Source organism: Acomys russatus, chromosome 5 (assembly GCF_903995435.1).
Source record: "Acomys russatus chromosome 5, mAcoRus1.1, whole genome shotgun sequence".
NCBI classification, from domain to species: domain Eukaryota; kingdom Metazoa; phylum Chordata; class Mammalia; order Rodentia; family Muridae; genus Acomys; species Acomys russatus.
In genome coordinates, this window is record NC_067141.1 from 37,271,155 (window position 1) to 37,291,070 (window position 19,916).

Consider the following 19,916-nt stretch of genomic DNA (forward strand, 5'->3'; position numbering starts at 1 on the left):
TATTTTTTTATGAAAATGATTTTTATTTAGAAACCAGAGAAATAGTGAGTTGTGGTTGTGACACACGAGGATACCAGAGTGAGAAGACCTTTTCTGACATTTGTCACAAGCCGTGTCATCAGCAAAAACAATCGCTAGACAGCCATCAGCAAAATGATGCTTTCCAGCCAGTCTGCACCCACCCTGCTGACCTCAGTACCTAGGTAAACTCCGAAACAGACAAGTCGACCTGGAACAGCTGGTATCTCTCCAGGACCTACTGTGCGCAGGGTGGCTTGCCTTCATCAGCTTACCTGACCCTTACGTTCTGGGGGCTGAGGGTGGGATAGGGGAGGAAGAAGAACTCAAGGTTCAGGGTGTTTCTGTAATTGTTCCAGGTTCATCTTAAATGAACAGAGTGAGTCCTCTGGGCCTCCAAGCTTCCCGAAGCCAAAGCCTCTGCCTTCCTTATTGACTTGTACAGAAAAAACTATTCTGTGCTTTCATATAAACACCTGGCTTTCTGGTGGGACTATCAGGAGATTCCAGAGCAGACTCAAGATCAGTGTGTAGTGCTCCAGGCCTAATTGGCTAAGGGTTGTCAGATGGTCATCAAATCAGCAGTGCCACTGACCGTTCACTGGGTATAGGGCTTATTAAGGTTTTTTTTTTCCCCCCTATGGCCATTTATGGGATGCCAAAGGGCAAGAAGCAAGAAACAGAATGCCATTGCTGCCCTTGAGATTTGGGATCTGCTGATAATATTCAAGATTTTTCCTTTCTCTCATTTGCCCTTAAAACTAGTGAGAAATAAGTTAAGCAGAAAGAAAGATATCCTTTGCCTTAAAATGTAGTGTGGTATGCGCCGTGACATGTATGCACCTGCCTTCCCCACCAAAAAAAAATAATAATAATAATTAGTGCAATTAAAATATTGTGTAACTGTGGTGTAAGGAAGGTGCCTCCTGTGCTCAGTTAAGGCGTGTAAAGGGCTGTGTGTGGCACAGGTACTCTGAATCAAAGTATTTGGAACTCTGCCTACCTCTCCAAAGATCATTTACATACTTAAAGATTAAACCTCAAGCTTAAGTTCCCTCATCTATAAAATCAGCGGGCTAGGCCAGATGATTTCAAGCCTTCCTCCTACAGAATTAAGTCCTTAATTGGTATGAGATCGAAGTGTGTTCAAAAAGCTTGCAAACTCACAAATAGCATTTGTTGTTGAAAGTAGCAGAGAAAAGAAAGACAAGGAGGAGAGTGTTTGAAGGTTTTCAGAAAAAACACAAGGAATTTTAATGTCGAGGCATTTCAGTTGGTCTACTCTTTTTTTTTTTTTTCTTCTGTCAAGCTACTTTCATCTAGACAGACCCTCAGATCAGTTAACGGACAGATCACTTAGTGGATCCTAGCCCACCTTCCCCTCCACCTGTCACCCTTTTCACCCAGCCTCTACAGTGAAGAACCTTCCCGTCTTGCTGCCACTGACGTCACATAATTTACTCGAAACATACCTGAAATGTTCTCACCACAGGAAGTGTGGTGTAGTGTTTAACGCCTTGTTTTGCACGCCTGAGACCCTGGCTTCAATTCCTAATACTGCAAAGTGACATAAGACGAAGCATAGTGGTTGTCTAGATGGGGGCCTCAGACCAGAAACTTCAAAGCACTTGTCCAAAACCCCACCGCTCTCTCTGGAAACAGGAATTAGGGGTAAGGCCCCACCAGGTGCTTTCACAGTTTCTTCCCTGAGATTCAGATACATTCTTAACCCTGACAGCTATTCACTGAAGTCATATTTCTAGACTTGACGATGTTTCATACCTAATTAAAGAGTGAGACGGAGACAACAGTGCAAATAATAGTGACCAGTGTTATTTCAAAGGCACACAGTTGCCACCTATGTGCATCTGCTGTCAACTGGCTCCTAGGCACTGCATATATGGTCTCTGTGTTCTCACTAGTTTTACACCAACTGGGCACAGGCTAGAGTCATTTTGGAGGAATGAACCTCAGTTTAGAAAATGTGTTAACTGGATTAGTCTGTGTGCAAGCCTGTGATGGTTTTTCTTTTTCTTTTCTTTCTTTCTTTTTTTTAAGATTTATTTATTTTGATGTGCATATTTATTTTGCCTGCATGTATGTCTGGAGGATCCAAGGTTACTGGATCCTCTGGAACTCGAGTGACAGACAGTTGTGAATTGCCATGCGGATGCTGAGAATTGAACCCAGGTCCTTTGGAAGAGCAGCCAGTGCTCTTAAACGCTGAGCCATCTCTCTAGCCTGTGATACATTTTCTTGATTGATAGCTGATGTGAGAGGGCAAAGCCTATTGTGGGTGTTGTCACTCCTGGGCTGGTGGTTCTACATGCTATATGAAAGCAAGCCGAGCAAACAATGACAAGAAAGCCAGTAAGCAGCATTCGTGGATGGCCTCTGCATCAGCTCCTGCCTCCAGGTTTGAGTGTCTGCCTTGGCATCCCTCAGTGATGGGCAGTGATGTGGAAATATAAAGTAAGTAAACCTTTTCTTGCCCAAGTTGATTTTGGCAATTAAAACCCTAACTGTTGTTGGTCTTAGAGTAGACCAAACAGGACCAAATACCAGTTCCCAGAGGCACGACAGACAGTGACTGGTGAGCCTGATCCTTTCTATGTGGTCATGGAGCACATCTGCAGAGTATTGGGCAGCATATAAACCTCTCTTCTCCTCCTCCTCCTCACCCTTTTGTGCTAAAAACTGAGTCCAGATCTTGATGAATGGCTAAGCAAGAGAAGCAAGAGCTCTAGCACCGAGACTTTACCCACCCTCTCTTAAAATGTAGACACAGACTCATCAGAGAGCTAGCATGTAAACACGGGGACAAGAGCTGGGGCAGGTGAGATGGTTCACTCGGTAAAGGTGCTTGCTACCAAGCCTAATAACCAAGCTTGAGTCCCAGGACCCACATGGTATAAGGAAAGAACTAAGTCCCAAAAGTTGTCTTTAAACCTAAACACACACACACACACACACACACACAAACACACACAAACAGACACACAAAAAATAAAAATGTAAAAAATATGAAGAAAAAAGAAAGGGCCAGTGATGTTATTAAATTCTAGTCAGTATTTACCAAAGAAACAGAACTCCTACTCATTTAAAATTCTCCAACACAGGGGACTAGAGAAATGGCTCAGCAGTTAAGAGAACTTGTTGCCCTTGCAGAAGACCTGGGTTCAATTCCAAGCATCCATCTGGTACCATATAACCATCCGTTATCGAAGTTCCAGGATACCCAGATGTGCGTACAGTACACACACATGCATACAGGCAAAACATTCATACATATAAAGTAAATAAATAAATCTAAAAAAAAAACCCAACAACAAACCTCTTCCACCTACCATCTCAAAGCAGCAGCTGAAAGACATACTTTCTTGAACTTTTTTATTTGATATATTTACTTTGATTCCTCCATTGCCCACTGAAAGCCGTAAAAGGCTTAAGACTGAGTTTTCAGTGAGATAATTTGAAAGCGGCTGAGTCAGATCTTACTCCTGACATCTCATTCTTATCCCTCTACCCCGACCCCCAACTCCTTAGTTCCTTCAGCCTGAACACAGATTTCTCTTCAGAACGGAAAGGGCTACTTCCGGTTCAATGGTTGGTTCCTGCTGAAGCTGTGTGGTTCCAGCTCAAGGGGCTGGAGGGCAGAAGGGAACCAAAGCCTTTCGATGCTCATTTCAGTTTCCTGAATGCTTGTAGGTATGGTGTTTTGTGCTCAGGTACTTTACAGCAGAAGCAGTTCTTGCTCCAAAATGACATGGTAGCACATGGCTGCTTGGTTGGAAGAGGAGCACAGAAGAGCTGCTCTGTGCTTCTGGCTTCCAGCTGTGGGAGAGTCCAAAGCGCGCCTCTGGCTGAACTTGAAATGCCAAAAGAAAAGCTGATGGAAACTGATGATATTGGGGAAGATGAGACAGCGTGGCTTTCTTTCTAAATTACATTTGTGTATGTGTGTCTATCTGCCTGCCTGCCTGCCTGTCTGTCTGTTTTTGCACACTCACTCATGCGTGCCTCTTTCTAAATTACATTTGTGTGTGTGTGCGCGCGCGCGCGCGCGTGCGAGCGTGTCTGCCTGCCTGCCTCTCTGTCTGTTTTTGCCCACTCACTCATGCGTGCCACAATGCACATGTGGAGGTCAGAAGACAACTTTGCGGAGTTGATTCTCTCCTTGCACCATGGGGTCCCAGGGGGGTTGAATTCAGGGTTTTGGGTTTGACAGCAAGCTCCTTTACCCACTAAGCCACCATACCAGCCCCCGATGTCTCGGTACATTAGGGCACAAGAAAAAAAAAGATATTATATTATACTTTCAAATTATAAGACTTCAAGGGAGATTTAATCTAATCACATTTATGAAGATGGTGGCAGAGTGTGAGGAGCCCATGCGAACAGTGCAGTGGTCCAGCTATAGCAATAGTGTGGATGTTAGTGAGTGCCCTGGTTCCAGGAGTGAGGAGAGCGGCAGCTAGAACCTAGAATTTAGGGCAGAGGCAACAATGAGAAGGGAAGCTACCTGAAGAAGTTCACCTAGTCTGAGTGGTTCCCACACGTTGCATAGTGTTGGGGTCTGGGCCAGATAGTTCTAGGTTCTTGGCCTCTTTTCCAAAGAATTCAACTAAGGCTTTATACAGATTTGAAAACAAACAAGCAAACAAACAAACAAAAACAAAAACAAGGTGACATTATTTGGAAGATAGTGGCAGTACAGACTATACGGGAGCATACTGTCAAGACCAACAGTAGGCTTCATGAATGAGAGTGCTCAGGGGCCCCACCTTTGCAGCCTGGGGTCTCTCCTATGAGATCTAAAGGAAGGCGTAGTTTGAGTGGTTCTCCATTTTTACTGGTAGATTTGCTCATTTTTTCTATTGTACATGTCTCGCCCCATAATGCATCTGATTTTAATCCTATGTACATCCAATTACATACAATTGTAAGATGGTACATAGGGGATTCTCCCTAAAGGTTTATTTGAAAAACACAGTTTGCCAAAACCAGCTCGGGCTGTGTATGTCACTCCTATTTTTCATATCTGGATACACTGAAACTGTACTTGAATAGATACTACCTAAATTTGTGTTTAGGGCTAGAGAGACCTACGCTATTGTCCAAAATTGGCACTACACATAGTCTGGTGCAAGGGAAAAGGGTCAAGGGGTTTCAGGGGTTGCTGTGTGCATTATCTGGTGAGCATGTGTTTTAGTCACGTCTATTGCTATGAAGACACACTATGGCCAAGGCAATTTATAGAATGAAGCATTTATTTGAGAGCTTGCCTATAATTTCAGAGGGTGAGTTCATGACCATCATGGGCAAAAATAAAAAAAGGTCCAGGGATAAGCTCTCACCTACACTTGTCTGCCTCACATAAGAAGGGAGTCCGGTGCATTTGTCCTCCTATCTCTCTCCTTCCTCCCACTCATATCTCACCAGAGTTTCCATTGGTCAAAAGCACCTGGAAGTCAGAGTGTGAGAGAGCCTGCAGAGAGCAAGGCGGAAATAAAAGTTGAAGAGGCAAACAGATGGTGTTGTGCACAGTTGGTCTAAGTGGAGAGCAATGGCCTTAGCCTCTGAAAAGCACAGAGACAGGAGCGCACAGGATGAGTGAACTGTACTCTGGTGCATTAGGGGATCTATTCCCAGGATCTGTGGGGGTCCTTTTGAAACAAAGGCCGTCAAAAGTCTCTCCAGAATTACAGAATTTAAGCTACTGGGCCCAAATCAACAATGATTTTGCCTCTTCTCCTTCTCCTTCTCCTTCTCCTTCTCCTTCTCCTTCTCCTTCTCCTTCTTCTTCTTCTTCTTCTTCTTCTCTTTGTTTGGTTTTGTTTTCTTTTTCTTAAATTTGTTTATTTTTTAATTTATTCACTTTACATCCCAATTGTAGCCCCTCCCTCATCTCCCAGTCTCCCTCTCCCTTCTTCTCCCCCTCCCCCTCCCCTAGTCCACTGAAAGTGGGATCCCTCCTCTCCTACCATCTGACCCCGGCCTATCAAGTCCCATCTGGACTGCCTACATCCTCTTCCCCTGTGGCCTGGCAAGGCTGTCTCGCCAGGAGGAAGTGATCAATGAGTGGGCACCAGAGCCCATGTCAGAGGTAGTCCCTACTCTCCATATTATGGGACTCACATGGAGAGGAGACTGTGCTGCCTATCAACTACTTCTGAGCAAGGGGTCTAGGCCCTCTCCAGGCATGACCCTTGGTTAATGCATCAAGGTTTCTCTGTGTAGCCCTGGCTGTTCTAAATTTTGCTTGTAGACCTAGCTAGGCTTGACCTCATACAGATCCACCTGCCTCTGCCTCCTGGGTGCTTAGATTAAAGGCATGTGCCACCATGGCCATTTTGCCCCTTCTATTTGCTAATATCTGGAGACATTTTGGTTGACACAACTGAGGAGGAAAATGCCCTCTTAGAGTGGGCAGAGAGGAAAAATTCTGTGGCAGCCTATAGCATCTCCACAGCCTCAGAGACACAGTGGAGAGCACGTTCCATCCCAGTGCACAACTAACTCTCTGCGTCCCTCTCCCACCAGAAGAAAGCTCCCATTTATTTGTTTTGTTGATCTTGTTTCCACCTCCATCTGTGAGACTGTAACTTCCACGAACGCACAAGTCTGGTTTGTCTTATGAAGCATAATACCCCTGGTGCTTAGCATAGGGCCTGCTAAGTATTAAGTGCCTTGCAAGTTTTCCTGACTGAACAAACAGAAAACAAACAAACAAATAAACAACAAATAAAAACTCATTTGTCCAACACAATTATTCCCCTCTCTCCTCCTTCCCCCCTCTTTTCCTGAGATGGGGGTCTCATAACACGGCCATAGCTGGCCTAGAACTTGTAATGCAGACCAAGCTGTCCTTGAACTTGCCTCTGCCTTTGAGTGCTGGGATTACAGGTATATGCCACCACACACAGCTATCATAATTTGTTTTCAATGACACTGTGAAAAATTCAAATATTTTTATTTCCTTATGACTAATATGCACCTTTCTTTTATACAGTTATTAAAATTTTTTTTCTCTTGTGATTTGAGACTGAAGTTACTTATTTCTTAGTGGTCCTGCCAGATTTTTAGAGCCCTCTAGCTTTCTTAAAGTGTCTTTATTCATTTCATTGAACCTCACTGAAAAAAATGGGTATGCCTGATCAGGGCTTTTCTTGGTCAGTTTTTGGTCATCTGTTGTCTCCTTCATGGCTGTTACAATCTCTCTAATGTAAATGTCCTTTTCTTTGTTGGAAAAGAACAGTAGTCCTTCTACTTAGTTATCATTTATACTTTCAAATTAAGCCACAGTTGAAAATGTATAATCCTCAAAGACCTTTTAAATTTTATCTTTTAAAACTCAATTCATTAAATAGTAATTGGAAAGTAGAAATTAGGCCTCGAGAAATATCGTCAGCTCTACTGGAGAATGTGATGTCTACTGTGTCCTTTGTGCCAATACAATAACCAAGATGTTGCTTATTGCATTTAAGTGGTGATTCTTTAAAAAAAAAAAATTAACTGCTTCCATATAAATTAAATGAATACCTTTGCTCAAGGGCTAACTCTGAGACAGGACTACTTCACCTTGGCAGTCTGGGTTTACACGTACTTCCTGCAAGACAGGAGACAGTGTTGCTAGCAGCAGTGGCCTGCATTTCCCATTTAATGTAGTGCTGCTCAATAATTTAAGATTTTTTTTTTAATTTTAAATTGTGCATGTACATGTGTATAAGCAGAAGCCAGAAGAGAGTGTCAGATAACCCGGAGCTGGAGTTGCAGACTCCAGCAGTTGGGTGCTAGGAATTAAAAACTCTTCCTCAAGAGCAGCCAGCGTTCTTAGCCTCTGAACCCCCAATGGCAAGAATTTAGTCAGTTTCCATAGCAACATCTGGGTTTTAAAACAGATTCCCTGGGCTTGATAGCCTCCTGTCTCTTGATGCAGCATGATTCATCCTGAGTTGGGGGATCCACCTACCCTTTAGCTGAACTTAGGCCACCAGAAGTTGCCACCACTGAGTAAGTTCCTTGTGAAGTGTTTCTCATAACTGCTCGTAATCCTGAGTTTGTTTTGAGTTACTTGTCTTGAGAAAGTGTCACCACAGAGCTCTGGGTATCTGGGAGCTCGCTCCATAGGCCAGGCTGGCCTCCAACTCCCAGAAATCTGGTTGCCTCTGCCTCCCAAGTGCTGGGAGTAAGATATGTGCCACCATGGCCGGTAATTCTAATGAAATTTGTAGATTTTTAGTTAAGACATCAAAATATGTCCCCCTTTCCTTTCCCTGTTGTCCCTCCCCAAAGCCAGGAGGAAGATATTGAATTGCCCCCATTCAAGAAGGAGCTCATAGGTCAGGCATGGTGACACACACCTGTAACCCCAGCACTCGGGAGGCAGAGGCAGATGGATTTCTGTGAGTTCAAGACCTGGTCTACAGAGTGAGTCCAGGACAGCCAGGGCTACACAGGAAAACCCTGCCTTGGAAAAACAAAGCAAAAACAAAACAAAAAAAACAAAAAAAAGAAAGAAAGAAAAAGAAGGAGTTCATATTTCTTATGCAGTACCATATTCATTCTACTGAATAATTTCATTTTTTTGTTCTTGTTGGCCTTACACCAGTCAGAGATGACCCAAAACCATCCCATCATTCTAGTGTAACACAGCCTCACCACCACCACTTTTACCAAAAAAGAAAAAGATTGTATAACATATAGGATTTCTTGATTCAAATTGATTTTTATGATTATGACCATCCATATTTTATCTGATAACATAGATTAATATTCACAAAATTAAAGACTATAGCTTTTATAAAAACTTTGAGGTTTTAAAAAACATTTATTTTATTTATGTGTATGTGTGTGAGCCTGTGTCTACAAGAGTTTATGTGTCCTATTTGCATGCTGGCACCCGAGGTGGCTACAAGAGGGTGTTAGATCCCATGCAGCCAAAGTTACAGATGGTTGTAAGTCACATGCTGTAAGTGCTGGGAACTGAGCCTGGGTCCTCGGCAACAACAGGAAGCACCCTTAACCACTGAGCAGTCTCTCCATTCCCCAAACTTTCAGTTTTAAAACTGTCTCTAATTAAGCATTGGTATAAACTTTGGGCATAGTGACTCACATATGTAATCCCAAAAACTAGGAGACAGGGGGACCAGCATTAGTGTGAGGCCAGCCTCGACAACAAAGTAAGAACCTTTTCAAAAAAGAAAAAAAGCAAAATAAACAAAAAACAGTTGGGCTAAAGCATATTATGTTCTCTTCTGTTATGCAAATATCCCTTAATATTTTACTTGCCTTAACTACATCAGCATTTCAGTTGGCATTTTTATTCTGTTATTTATGTATACTTGTTTATATCTTACGTACGCATTGATTCATTCATTCATTTGGAGAGGGTCTCCTGTATCACGGACTGCACAACTGCTACAGAGCTAAAGATGACCTTGAGCTTGTGGTTCTCCGGCGTCCATGTGAATACTGGGATTATAGGCATGTGTCACCCTGCCTGGCTTGTGCAGTTGTTGAGTATTGAATCTAAGCCTCCTGTACATAAAAGACAAATGCTCTATCAGCTGAACAGCATCCCCAGTCCCTGCTGGCAATTTTATAATTAATCGTGGTGAACATTTGCCGCAAAGTTATTTTAACCCAGCCCCACTGTATAGGTTATCTTAGAGTTTTAAAGTATTGTTATTACTGCTATCTGTCAGTGAACTGGTAAGCTGAGCCACTGTGCTGTTTAGTCTCCTGCAAACTCGCTAGTAAGTGAGTTTAGATTCAAATCAAGCCTCTTTGTGTAGCATGTTCAATCCATCACGCATCTCTGCTTCCTCGTAGTCAAAGCTGTATGAATCTTGGGTGGGCATTTTGACTTTACTACATGTTTCTGACTTTTTCTAGAACTATTTATTCTCTTATGCTTTTTATGGTCCACTGTATTACCTTAAGCATCGTTCATTAAGTGCTAAATTGCTATTTTCTGTAGATATGTTGTAGAGCTAGTATGTGTGTGTGCATGCGTGCGTGTGTGCGTGTTTGTGTGTTTAAGAGGTTTCCAGGAACTGAATCTTTTTCAAACTTGTGTTGAAAAAATTCAAATCCAACCTCATTCAGGGACAGGAGTGGTAGCAGCTTTTGTGAAAATGACATAAAAATCATGGGGGAATTTGTGACTCTGTAGCTCCGTGGGAGTATTTTATATTTGCAAATGCTGCTCTGGCCAGCATTTGCTGGCCCCAGGCACAGCAGGCTGGTGCACTAGGAGATCTAGGAGGCAGGTGATCAGCCTTATTTAGATGTGCCAGGAATCACGTGACCAGAAAATGGAGGCGAATCCGTACTTGCTGTTAACTGCTCCTGAAGGGAGATGCTGAAGAGCTGGAACCGCGCATCCTTCTGTCCCTCCTGCTAGCAAACCTCCTCCTGCAGTCCTCAGAAGGTAGGTGGGTCCTGGTCAGACTTTAGGAAGATTGGGCTGGCCGGCCGGGCGAGGAGAGATTGCAATGGAGACTGTCCTTCTTGAAGCCTGGCTACTGCTTGGGAAGCCTGGGAAGTTAGAGGAGGGAGGAGGGGGGCGAGAGGAGGCTGGATTCTGTCGGGGCCCCTCTGACACCGGAGAGCTGCAATTCCTTCTGACCAGCTCAGAACCCAGGAGGCAGGCAAGCTTTTGCTTGCTCGTCCCCTTCCTGGCTGCAGGTAAACATCTAGCCCACCTCTGTATAGCTGTAGTCAATTTTTATTCTTTTATATATAGGATGAATACGCTGATAGAAAATTAGAGGAAGTGACCATGTTGAAACTGAGTCTTGAGGGAGGATTACTATAATGTCTGGATGTCTGACGAGCAGACTACCCTAGTGGGAGTTCACATTTCGTGTGTTTCTAAAAGTTATCGGAGCTAGTATAACAACAGCCACTGCTCTATATTTTTCTGATGAATCTCAAAACACTCACAACCTACCTGATTTCTAAGCTACAGAAATAGGTCACCCACAGAAATGGGCTTCTGTGCTTCCCATTGCCTTTTCAAAATCAAGAGACAGAAGCGCTATTTTAATGTATGAAACGTGTTCAATTTTTCATTGAAAAAGTAAATTGCGTAAGCAATTAAAGATAAAATGCCGCTGGCCACTTTAGGTAATCACACTAGATTTCTACCAGGCAGAGGTGATGTGAGGCAGATTGCTGCCTGGGGACAGAGCACTGGCCATGTTTGAAGGGGTGGGGGTGGGGCGTGCTTTCAATTGCCCACCCCTCTGCTGATTAGTCACAGATAACTATGTGAGTAGTTAGTGCAAAGCCCTAGCCCCAGCTCCATCCCAACCTCCACCCAGCCTACCAGCCCCAGCCTTCCCCCTTCCCCCAGCTCTGTTCCCCGCAGCCACCCGCAACACCCCAGCCTCCCACAGAGGAGGATGGGAGCTGCTTCTTCTGAACAAACCATTTCAAACTCTTCATTTGATGAGTTGTCTTGGCATTATAATTGGTAATATGCCCAGAACATGAAATCTCATATAATTAAATTTAAGTAGTAAAGAAAATAGACTGTGGAAGTTCTAATTGTTAAGAAATTTCAAAAAAAGAAAAAGAAAAAATTTCATATCTGCACACCACAGAACAAAACAAATCAACAACAAAAAACTCATTGCTCTTCTAGAAATCTCTCTGATGGCAACTTAAATTCTTGTAGGATAATACAAAATATTGTTTAAAAATGGCTTGAACCTCCTTGCCCTATATGCAAAGGCAACTAGAAGATGAGGCTGTTGTTTTTCCAAAGCCAGTAGCACCCAAAGATCCCCAGAGATGCAGCTTTGTAATCCGCAGGTAGCTTCCAGGCTCTAAACAAAGCGTGAAGCCCTGAGTGGGATTCAGGTTAGCAGCCCACATCTTATCAACATGAAGTTGGGTTAACTTTTCCTGGCAGGTCTCACTTCCCTGCGTCCTAGTGAATTTGTTTTCATTCCATTTGATTTTTTAATCTTCAGTGGCTTTGGGCTTTTAGCAAAATTTAGCTGGAAAAACAAAACACCTACTCAGCACTTCTATTTTCAGGAGAAAGGTGGCACTTCCTAATTAGCTTACAACCTTTGCACTTACATTTAGGAAATGAAACCAAACTCTTGGAACATGTATATTTATTATGAACACAATGTTTTCCCCAAGGGCTGCATGCAATCCAAAACTAATTAGGATTCACCCTCTTCTTTCACCCTTATGGGGAGGAGGAAGTGAAACAACTGATTTTTCAAGGGCAGAATAAGTTAGTTCAGTATGTGGGACTCTGGGTGCTTCGAGTTGAGAGGCTGTTGCTCCAGTTCCGTCACGGTAGAAGTCATGAACAAGGATTGTGGATAAGGCAGAATTAGGGACGGGGTAGAGTTGGGCATAGGATAGCGTTGGCAGGTTGGGAGGGAAAGTGTTTCTGGTGGAAAGAATTTGATTCTCCAACTGTAGTCAAGAGAGCCTTCAGTGACTCTTAGAAGACTAAGAGGCTTTGATTGTCTGTCTAGAGTAAAGCAGGTAGGGAAGTTGGGGAAGAGTGACTTAATGATTGAGTCCTGAGACTTGAAGAAAAATCTTTGCATTAAATCAATTATGTGGGTAGTGGAAAGCCAGTGTTTTTTTTGTTTTTGTTTTTGTTTTTGTTTTTGTTTTAGTTAGGACTGCCTCAATGGTGTGGGAATGGTGGGAGTCAATATGGCAGCAGGAGGTTTTATAGTTTTTTATTGCTTCCCTGACTTACTAGCAGTATCAATCGCCAGCATTATCGGGACTGGACCAGAGCATGGATGAGAAGGAAGAGAGCAGTTTCAGTAGAAAGGAAGACCGCTGTAGGGCTTGGGAACGGAAGACAATGAGGACCCACAGGATCATTGCTCAGGGACTCGGCAAGCTTGGGGGTCTAACATCTGTCCATTCACCATGACAGAGTTTGCCATTTTGGTGAGCTGCTTGATGTGAGTCAAGATAAGCAAGGCTAAAAATGTGCAACTCTCTTCTTCAGAGCAAGTTCGACCCAGCTCAGGCAGTGGCACCATCTGAGAAATGAAAATCCAGGTCTGCCTTTAGCCTGCCATGTCCCCAAAGTGCACCCTGGTCTCTAAACGCTTCCTTCAGACCCCTGGACATATTCTGGTATAATAGTAGGGAAGGGTATGAAGAATACGGGGAGATTTTCCTTTGCTATCTTCTCCCCTCCTGGGCAGTGGCCGTGTGACTCATCTTGGAATACCAGCTGGAACACCAGGATCAGGCCAAACGCCACCCATAACAAGCTCTAGAGAGTGACTCATAGGTTATAACAACGGAGTGAGTCTTGATGGTTGGCATAGGGGCCAGGGACAATACAGGAGAAGCAGACAGCTATCTTACTGTTCTTTATTGCTTCCCTGAATTACCAGCAGTATCAATCGCCAGCTCTTATCTGGAGAGCTCAGCTTGATCATTGCACACCTGTCACTAGCAGCATTACCTGTCTTTCCATTTCCAAAGTTTCTGCCAACGCAGTTAGCCCCGCCTGTGCTGTTTTGTGTGGATTTCTCTGTCTTTTCCCTGTAGTCCCCTTGATTTTTAGATTCACAGAGAACAGATGTGTTTCTGATCCATTTGCTTTGTAATGCCCTCTCCCAGACTAGTTTAACACTTCCGTATGCTGCCGACATTGAAATGTTTGTTGAACTTTTACCAGAACAGTCTGAGAGGCATGCTATGAGCATCAAGGAGAAGCCACATCTGTCAGGGCTTGCTTATGGGAAGCTGGTTTGGAAACCATGATGATTCAAGTATATTTTTGCCCATAGACAGACTTCCTCTACCCCGCCCCAATCTCTTTCAGGTGACAAAATAGTAACCAAGTACATTCTTTTCATACCATTCTGAAAAGCAAGGTTTCGTGTTATCCAAACCCAGCTTGCGAGTCCCAGTTCTTAAGCCATCACTGCTCATGAATAAGAGAACCACAAAGCAAGGAAATAAAAATGTCACCAGTTAGCAATCACATTTTCCCACCTCCCATTTCAGAAATATCTCAGAAAGGTCAATGAAATTGGAAGTTCTAGAAGGACCTAGCTCTTTCTAAAATAAAAGAGGAGTAAAAACACCATATTATGATCCCAAGAGTGTACAGAGGCAGGAGACAGATTAGGCAGGTGAACCAGATGAAGGGAGAGTCAATGTTACTGAACTAAGAAAACAAAAATGGTGGTGATGATGCATAGAATCAGGCTGGGGATGGACAGAGACAAGTCTGATGCCTCTCCCGGCCATGAGGGTGCTTCCTTTGAGTGTTAGTCTAAGTCAGAAGTAATCAAGCTTCATTCATCCCTTCATTCACTGTAGTCAGAGACTAGATCCCCTATGCTGAGCCTCTTGTGATGTTTCGTGTATTTGCCAGCTTGACTGAGGATTGCATCTCAATTGCCTGATTGTTAGCCATTCAGTTTATTTCCCATCACTAACTTTAAAAGTAATATGTGTGCAGGAGCTTGTGGAGGTCAGAAGAGGGCATTGGATCCTCTGACACTGGAGTTATAAATGTTTGTGTATTTGCCCGTTTGAGTTTAGCTCAAGCTTGATTCTCACTAACTTGGTGAGTGTGCACTGACCTTTAGCTCTTAAGTTTATTTCCCATTGAAGAAGTGCTGGGAACTGTACCTAGATCCTCTGTGTGAGCAGTGAGTTCTTTTCTGAGCCTTATTTTAGCCATACCCTCAGCACTATTATCTACCACCAAGGACCTGGTAACTAGAAAATAAGATGGCTGTGTATGGCAGTGCCATGAAATCCCACTAACTACTATAACTCTGCGGACATTGTTTAAAAACACCAGCAGTTTCTCCATAAACAACTTCCTTCACTTACACGATGAAGACATACCAATGAAAATGAAATGGCTAAAGGAATCCATTCTCTTTATGAGGTTAACAATCCTGTGTGCTTGCTGAACGTGTCCCTTGGGAAAGTAGGGAATTAATCAAGGCTTGTAAATTAGGTTTGTAGAATATGATTAAATATACAGTGGGGCACATGTAAGTAAAGGTTGCTCTCGTTCCTGGGGGCCGACTTTGTGAGTGTGTGTCTCTCTAGATCTGTCAGGCAGCAGTAGAGGACACCTCAGAAGAGATGAACTGAAAGACTATCTTGCTTCCAAACTAATGTTCTTCACGATGTGGTATTTTGCAGAGATCGTGGCCCCATGTTAGTTTGCTGGAACTCCTTTAGCAAAGTCCTGCAGAGTGACTTATCCAATGACTGTATCTTCTCATAGCTCTGGAAGCAGAATCTGAGGTCTAGGTTGCAGCTGGGTTGGTTTCCTTTGAGTTCTCTTGCTATGGCTTGTATATGGCTACCTGTGTCTGTGTGTGTCCAAATCCCCTCTTCTTACAAGGACACCAATTAGGATAGACTAGGACCTTCCCAGTGATTTTGTTTTAATTAATTCTTCAAAATGTCTCACGCCATATGCTTTAAGAGTTGACAATGGATCTATAGGTAATTCCTCAGAGTTCCAGCACTGACAACTGGTTCCCAGCTTCCGGAAATGTCAGTGATGAGACTTAGATTTACATCTTGGTTCTATGAGCAACTTCAAGACACACAGTGATGGGCTACGGATTTAAATCAATTTGTGAATGCCCATCTGGCATTTGAAAGGCCCCGGATTCAGTCATTATCGCCAAATTAAGCCAGACATGGTAGTCTACACTCTAATCCCAGCATCTGTAAGGTAGATGTGAGAGGATCATGAATCGAGGTTATTTTCAGCTACATAAAAAGTCTGAGGATAGGCATGGGCTACAAGAGACCCCGTATCCAAATAATAATAATGTGAATAAGATTCGTAGTCACTGCAGAATGTTTAATTTGATTCTTCATCCTCTAAAAGCAGTAGATAATAACAGTTGATCTTAATAACAGTAGATTTTACAATAACAGTAGGTTTTATAATAACAGCAGATCTTTTGTCAAATGCTTCAGTCATCTCTTTGAATGTGCAGTAGTCATTCATTTTCCTTCTACTGTGACCAAATTACCCAAAAGAAACAACATAGGAGAGGAAAGATTTATTTGGGCTCAAAGTTTTAGAGGTGTCAGCCCATCGTGGAGAAGAGGGTATGGCATGTTCATCATGGCTGTCCAGGATGGTGAAACTCTGCTGCTTTGCTCTGAACTTTTGCTTCTCCTCCTTCCCCCTTCTATTTGGTCTGGTTCCCCAGCATATGGAATAGTGTCACCTACCTTGCCAGTGGGTTCTCCTCACTTAGTGACTCCTCTCTGGAAATCCCCTTATAGGTACTCCATAAATATATAGCTATCCATTAGTAATTAAAATGACTAGCAAATAAGATATAGCTATTGATTAGCAATAAAAAATGGCACCCTGTCTGGCAGACATAGATGTCTGAAGGTTATGTCCACCACTGTTTTCAGTCATGCTCTTTGTGTCCCTGTTCACTATGGTGCGAACTGCCTCTGCCACACACTCCCATGTCTTCTTCCTGTGTGGCATGCTCTCAATGTGACTTGTCTAGATGCTTTCATTCAGCAAATATATGCCAGTCACTAATTTCAAGGACTGTTCTGTCTGGAGCACTCTAAGAAAGCCTACCCCATGTTCATAAACATATAGATATAGATATATTGATAGATATAAATATATAGATATATAGATGTATGCCCTCACTTTACACACACACATACATATATACATACATACATACATATACATGTATGTAACTCACTTGTTTGCCACTACTACATTCACAGGACCCTAAGAACCCTTCAGACCACATAAGAAAACTAACACATATTTGTGGAATAAGTAGAAAGAGAGAAACCAAGACATCTGTGAATGTACATAGTTTATTTCCCAATATGTTTTCTCTCTCGCACCAACTTTGAGTCTCTTGCGGCAAAAGTCTAATTTATCCAGGCTTAGGGTAACACAGAACATTTATTTGGTTCATATTGTAAATAATTCAAGAACTAATCTGATTCTAGGCAGAAAGGGGTAAAAAAAACTCTAATCAAAGTCAGGGTTTTTTCTTTTTCTGCCTTTCTTTTCCCCCTTCTGTGATGTCTCTTTTCTCAGCTCTTGGGTTATTTTTGCTACATGCACTGAGGTTTCCATGACTGTCAGCTGGCGATCCCCACAGAAAGGACTCATGTCTTACCATTGCCAGCAGAGACTGGAGTGAGTCTAACTGGAACAAGTTAGAGCATATGCTTACCTAGCACTGGCAGAGGGTAGAGACTGGGTTAGATGAGCTAGTCTGGCCTCATTATCCCTGAAAGCAGAATTACATCTCAGCAATCCTTTTACTTGGCATGAAGGGAAGATGTTTCTTCTAGAGAAAATCAATTATCATTATCAAAAAGGAAGAAATCTAGGCAGAAACACTGTTACATCTAAATGTAGTCACCCCTTAAGGAATGCTTTTGCTAACTGCAGTTGCAAATTACCTGTGACCAACCACAATCCAAAAGTATTAAATGCCAAATTCCATAAGTAAATAAATCATAACTTTTTGGGGAAGAGGTAAAATACAGTATTTATTAAAGATGCTACCAGATCTTCCTGGGTTTTTTTTCTTTCTTTCTTTTCTTTTCTCCCTCCTAGCATCAGTCAGGGTTGTTTGGGGATCATCACAGGACCCTGCCTTGGCCATCTACTCAAAAAAAAAAAAAAAAAAAAAAAAAAATGCAACCCAGTGCCACCACTGGAAGCCTTGCCTAACTACAAGAGATGGCCAACTGAGACTGTATTCCTCACTAGGTCCTCACTAGGATCACCCTCATAGACTTCAGGACGTTCTTCCTTCACTAGGTTTCCAAATGCCCCTCAGTTCCAGCCATCTCTGCATGCACTCTCTCCTCCATCCCATCTCCACCTCTACCTGATCCCACCCACCATTGCCCCCACCTGCTCCTAGTCCACCCATAAAATTACTTCCCCTTCGATGGGAGATTCTTGCACTCCCTCCCCAAAGCCCTCCTCTTTACCTAATATCTCTGAATCTATGGACTGTAGTTTGATTGTCATTTACTTAACAGCTAACATCTGCTTATAAGTGAATACTTTCTTTCTGGGTTATCTCATTCAGGATGTTTTTTTTTTTTTTTCTAGTTTCATCCATTTGCCTACAAATTTCACGATGTCTTTTTTCCCCCTTAACAGCTAAATAATAATCCATTGTGTAAATGTACCACACTTTCTTTATCTATTCTTTGGTTGAAGAATATATAGGTTGTTTCTAGCTATTATGAATAAAGCCACAGTGAACACAGTTGAGCACGTGTCCTGTGATAGAATGGAGTGTCCTTTGGGTTTATGCCCAAGAATGGTATAGCTGGGTCTTGAGGTAGATCAATTCCCAATTTTCTGAGGAACTGCCATATTGATTTCTATAGTGGCTGTATAAGTTTGCATTCCTCCCAGCAACAGAGGAGTTGCTCCACATCTCAGCACGAGCTGTCACTTGTCTAATTGATCTTAGCTATTCTGACAGGTGTACAATGGAATCTCAAAGTAGTTTTGATTTGTCTCTCCCTGATAGGTAAGAATGTTAAAACATTTCTTCTGTTTCTCGGTGAATTAAGATTATTCTATTGAGAATTCTCTGTTTAGATGTGTACCCCATTTTTTATTGGATTGTTTGTTGATGTCTAGTTTCTTGAGTTCAATATTTTGGATATTAGTTTCTATTGGATGTGGAGTTGGCAAAAATCTTTTACCATTCTGTATGCTGCCATTTTGTCCAATTGATGCTGTCCTTTACTGTGCAGAAGCATTTCAGTTTCATGAGGTTCTGTTTATTAATTGTTGGTCTTAGTGCCTACTCCATTGGTATTCTATTCAAAAAGTTATCTCCTGTGCCAATGCATTCAAGACTATTCCCTGTTTTCTCTTCTATTAGGTTCAGTGTATGTGTTTGATCCACTTGGCCTTAAATTGTATGCCGAGTGATAGATGGAGTCTGTTTACGTTTATCTACATGCCTACATCCAGCTAGACCAGCACCATTTGTCGAAGATGCTGTCTTTTTATCAGTGTGTATATCTGGCTTCTTTATAAAAAATGAGGTGTCCATAGGTGTGTGGGTTTATGGCTGTATCTTCAGTTTGATTCCATAGATTAGAGTGTATGTTTTTATGCCAATATCATGCGGTTTTTATTAGTATAGCTCTATAATACAACCCAAAGTCAGAGCTGCTGATACCTCCAAAAGTTCTTTTATTGTTCAGAATTGTTTTAGATGTCCTGTTTTTGTTTTGGTCTTGTTTTTATTTTTCCATATGAAGTTGAATATTTTTTTTCAAGGTCTGTAAAGAATTCTGTTGCGAGATTGATGGGAATTGCACTGAATCTGTAGGTTGCTTTTGGTAGGGTCACCCTTTTTACTGTGTTAATCCTACCAACCCACGAGCATGGGAGATCTTTCCATCTTCTGAAATCTTCTTCAATTTCATTTTTTTTCAAAGACTTGAAATTTTTGTCATACAAGTCTTTCACTTGCTTGATTAGCGTTACCTCAAAATATGTTATATTATTTGAAGCTCAGTTCCTTTGTTATTTGTATAGAAGAAAGCAAGTGGTTTTTTTGAATCTTGTATCCAGGCACTTCACTGAAAGTGCTTATTAGCTGTAAGAGTTCCCTAGTAGAATTTTTAGCATCACTTATGAATACTATCATATCATCTGCAAATAAAGTGCTTTGACTTCTTCCTTTCCATTTGAATCCCCTTGATGTCCTTCAGTTGTCTTATGTCTCCAGCAATAACTTCAAGTGTCTATTGAATAAGGATGGTCAGTGGAAAACCTTGTCTTGTTCCCCATTTTAGTTGAATTGTCTTAAGTTTCTCCCCATTTAATTTTATGTTGGCTATAAACTTTCTGTAAA

At 42.3% G+C, this 19,916-nt stretch overlaps 1 protein-coding gene across 1 annotated transcript in view; it reads left to right on the forward strand.

Moving 5' to 3' along the window:
• Prune2 (prune homolog 2 with BCH domain) overlaps window positions 1-19,916 on the forward strand; it is a 271,505-nt gene that overhangs the window by 181,780 nt on the left and 69,809 nt on the right. The window lies entirely within an intron of this gene.